This window comes from Strigops habroptila, chromosome 21, assembly GCF_004027225.2.
Source record: "Strigops habroptila isolate Jane chromosome 21, bStrHab1.2.pri, whole genome shotgun sequence".
NCBI lineage: Eukaryota > Metazoa > Chordata > Aves > Psittaciformes > Psittacidae > Strigops > Strigops habroptila.
Genome location: NC_044297.2, coordinates 273,018 through 277,633, shown reverse-complemented (window position 1 = coordinate 277,633; position 4,616 = coordinate 273,018).

Below are 4,616 nucleotides of genomic sequence, written 5' to 3'. Positions count from 1 at the left end.
GAACCCGCCCCGCGCCCAAACGTTCCGGGCTCCCCGAGAGCCCCCCGCCTCGCTGCGGTTACCGGGGACCCTTAGCCCACCGACGGCACCGGTGTGTCCCCTCCCAACACCCAGGGGACGCCCCCAGTGGCATCCGTGGGACCCCAGAGCCCTCAATGGCAGTGGGACACTCAGAAGTGCCAACTGTACTCCCTCGTGGTACCCAGCGGAACCCCAGACTCCCCCAAAAGTGGGGCGCAATGGGACCCCCAGCTCACTTCAATACCCTGGGACCCCCAGTAGCACCGTGCCCGCCGCGCTGTGCTCCCAAGAGTGGCAGTGGGATCCCTGCCCCACTGCGGCACCCAGCGCGCTGCCCCCAGCCCCACTGCAGCCAGCTGGGGGGGGGCACACACGAGGATACCGTGGGGCACAGCACCCCACCAGCGGCAGGTTTCGCTCCAACCCTTTGGACCTCTCGAGTTTCCAGGACAATGGAGTCTATAAATTAAGCTTTAATTTATGAGTCCAACATGAAGAAGAGGTGAACAAGGGCTCCGCCCCTCGGCACAGCCTCGCCTGGCTGGCGAACTCACCAGTTCATCACTTATCTCATGCGCTTCTCACCCACAAGTTCTCCAATGTGTGACCTGTGGCTCGTGACTCCTGCTCCTGTGAGGTGGGAGAGGGCAGCAATGCCCGTCCCCCCTCCCTGTCCGGGTACAGAAAGATGGTGGCTGCAGGGGGACCCTCAGGGGTCTCTCCATAGGGGCGTCCATCAGAGTCTCCTCTGAACCCCCTACAGGACTCTCTTTGGAGTCCCCTATGAAGTCGAGGGAGGGGATCCTGCCCCTCTGCTGTGGTCTGGGGAGACCCCCCCCTGCAGTCCTGATCCAGCTCTGGGGCAACAGCACAAGAGGGACGTGGAGCTGTTGGGCGAGCCCAGAGGAGGCCACGGAGCTGCTGCGAGGACTGGAGCAGCTCTGCTCTGGAGCCAGGCTGAGAGAGCTGGGCTGGGGCAGCCTGGAGAAGAGAAGGCTCCTGAAGGGGAGACCTCAGAGCAGCTCCAGTGCCTAAAGGGGCTCCAGGGAACCTGGAGAGGGGCTTTGGACAAGGGCCTGGAGGGACAGGACAAGGGGAATGGCTTTAACCTGCCAGAGGGGAGATTGAGACTCTGCCACCCCCAAGCTTCACCTTTGGGCTTTGGACAGCATGTGCAGGGGCTCCCCATGGCCATGGGCATGGCTGGAGCAGCAAAGCTCATGCCGGGCACCCCCGATGCCGTCGACATCTGGGAGGGAACCTCTGTATGGAGAAGCAGAGAGTGATGGGTGAGGAGGTGGCAGCAGAGCCCTGGGCAGGAGCACGGGAGCAGTGGGAGCTGCTACGGTCCCTGCCATGGTTTAAGCTGGCCACAGCACATCACCACCACCACAGAACTACAGCCCCACCAAAACCCCTCCTACAGCCCCCAACACAGCCCCACAGCCCCCTCACGGCCCCCCCCGCCTCCCCTCCTGCCCCATAAAACCCCCCTACAGCCCCCAACAGCCCCAACACAGCCCCCCCCGGCTATTTGCCCCCCCATCAGTAACCCCCCTTCCCCCGAGGATGTGTTGGTTTCAACCGCTAGGCGGCGCCAAGCCCCCAGCGGCGCCCACACAGAGGGCGTGGTCTCTGCACCAGAGGGGGCGTGGCTTCCGCTCCGGGGGCGGGGCCAGGCGGCCCGCGGGAACAGGCGGCGGGAGCGGCCCCGGCGCCATCATGGAGGGGCCCGGGGGCTGCGGTCCCGGCGCGGAGCCCGCGGCAGCGGTGATGGGCAGAGCCCATTCCAGCACCGCGATCATCCCCCACACGGAGCCCAGCTCTGCTGTCGGTGCTCCCCGTGGCTGGGCCGCCCTGAACACTGCCAGGGATGGGGCAGCCACAGCTTCTCTGGGCACCCTGTGCCAGCGCCTCAGCACCCTCACAGGGAAGAGCTTCTGCCTCAGAGCTCATCTCAATCTCCCCTCTGGCAGGTTAAAGCCATTCCCCTTGGCCTGTCCCTACAGGCCCTTGCCCAAAGCCCCTCTCCAGGTTTCCTGGAGCCCCCTTCAGACACTGGAAGCTGCTCTGAGGTCTCCACGCAGCTTCTCTTCTCCAGGCTGCACAGCCCCAATGTTCTCAGCCTGGCTCCATACGGGAGCTGCTCCAGCCCCTGCTCATCCTCGTGGCCTCCTCTGGCCTCGCTCCAACAGCTCCATGTCCTTATGTTGGGGACACCAGCCCTGCACACAGTGCTGCAGGGGGGGTCACAAGAGCAGAGTAGAAGGATCCCCTCCTGTGACCTGCTGCTCGTGCCTCTTGTCAGGCAGCTCCCGGGCATTCCTGCTTGACTTCCTGTTCATTAGCTGAGAAAAGAGCGTCAGATGAGAGCAGACATGGTGCAGATTGATGCAGTGATGGTGTCGAGTGTAGATACAGAGCTCTCTGGATGCAGAGCCTTGAAAGAGCCCTTCAGACGTGCTCCTTCACTTACTTCTGTGGGCTCTTCCTTTCAGTCTTGCAAACAACTCCTTCCTTTTCCCTGCCTCTGCCTCTCACACTTGCCTCCCCACACGGCCATGAGGGAGCAGCTGACAAGAGAAACTGAAAGCACAGAAGTGTTGGCCCATGAGGAGGACATGGATTGATTCCCCATCCAACTCCACAGCCGTTGCCAGCACTGCCTGCCCTGGAGCTGGGCTCTGGCTCCTCAAGCCCCGTGGCTGATGTGTGCTCACAGCCACACGTTCGCAAGGAGCTCACACTGTACTGCTGTTGGCATGGCCAACGACTGCTGTCTATGAGGAGAACATGGATTTGGGAGTCGGCAGTGGGAGGTTGTGGGATTGTCTCCCAAGCACAGCAGCATTAAAAGCATTAAAAGAGGAGACAAAAACGTCCACTGGCTTCAGTAAGTGAGGGATGGAGCCTCGAGTTTTGGCTTGGTTGGGGACTGGGTGCTGTGACAATGGTGTGCACCATCACTAGAGGGCTCCTGGGCCCTGCAGTGGCTTTGCCTGGGTTGCAAACAGCTCGCAGAGGGAAAGGGAGTGGATGCGGGTGCTCAGGCAGGGGAAGAGATCTGAGCAAACAGGGTGGTGGGTGACCTTGGCTGGATGCTGGGTGGTGTGCATGGGGAAGGCTCACTCCGCCACTGGCAAAACAGACTTGGCTTGGGAGAATTGATTTTAATTTATTGCCAATTAGTGATGGACCAGGATAATGAGAAATAGGAACAAATCTAAAACATCTTCCCCCCACCCCTCCCTTCTTCCCAAGCTCGCCTTCATCCCTGATGGATGGGATGGACCTCCATGGGCTGCAGGGGAATCCCTGCCCTGGTGCTTGGAGCACCTCCCGCCTTCCTCTGCACTGACCTCGGGGGCTGCAGTGCCCAGTGATGCCGCTGAACATCAGGACACCTTCAGGGACCTGCAGGTCAAAGCCAGCGCTGGGGCTGGGAACACCAGTGCAGAGCAGCTCAGCTCAGCAGCACTGGGAACCCTGCTCCCCTTCTGCCGTGCCCTCCTGTGGGATTTAGGCATCTCTGCTCCATGACTCCAGGACTTTAAAATACCTGAAGGGGCTACAGGAAACCTGGAGAGGGGCTTTGGGCAAGGGCCTGTAGGGACAGGCCAAGGGGAATGGCTTTAACCTGCCAGAGGGGAGATTGAGATGAGCTCTGAGGCAGAAGTTCTTCCCTGTGAAGGTGCTGAGGCGCTGGCACAGGGTGCCCAGAGAAGCTGTGGCTGCCCCATCCCTGGCAGTGTTTAAGGTTGGACGCAGGGGCTTGGAGCAACCTGCTCTAGTGGAAGGTGGTTTTGTCTGTTCGGGTGGTTTTAATTTGCACATCTTGCCTCTTGTCCTGCCTGTGGGAACAACTGAGAAGAGTCTGGCTCCCTCTGCTCCATTCCCTCCCTGTATGACACTCGCAGGGCTCTGCACATCCAGGGTGCCAGGGTCCATCTGCACAGCAGCAGGACCCATTGGTGCTCCAGCTCTTCCCGCTCCATCACCTGCAGCGCCACTGGGGTGCATCCGCCCCATGCCCAGGTCCTTCATGATGACATTGAACAGGACCGGTCCCCGCATCCACCCCGGGGCAGACCATGAGCCACCGGCCTCCAGCTGGACTTTGTGCCATGATCCCCACGCTCTGGCCTGGACACTCAGCTGGGTTTCGGTCCAGCTCACTGTGCACACAACTAACCATGCTCCTCTGGTTGATCTGAGAGGATGGTACGCCTGGCAGTTGCACTGAGCGGCAGGTACAGAACACCCTTTGCTCATCCGCCAAACTGGTCACCTCACTGCAGGAGGCCACCAGACTGGTGAAGTGCCTCCTCCCCTTTGGCAGCCCATGCTGACTGCTCCCCATCAGCTTCTTGTTCTTCATGCACATGGAAATGGTTTCCAGGTCTTCACTCTTGTCTTCTTTGAAGGTAGGAGTGGTGTTTTGCTCGACTCCAGTCCTCAGGAAGCTCTCCCACTCAGCAGGAATGGTCAAAGCTGGCTTGGATCCAGCTCCTCCAAACCCGCCAATGCTGCTGACTCCTGTTGGGCCCCACATGTCACCTGGAGGTGGCTCAGGAAGCACCCTGACTGCATCCCCG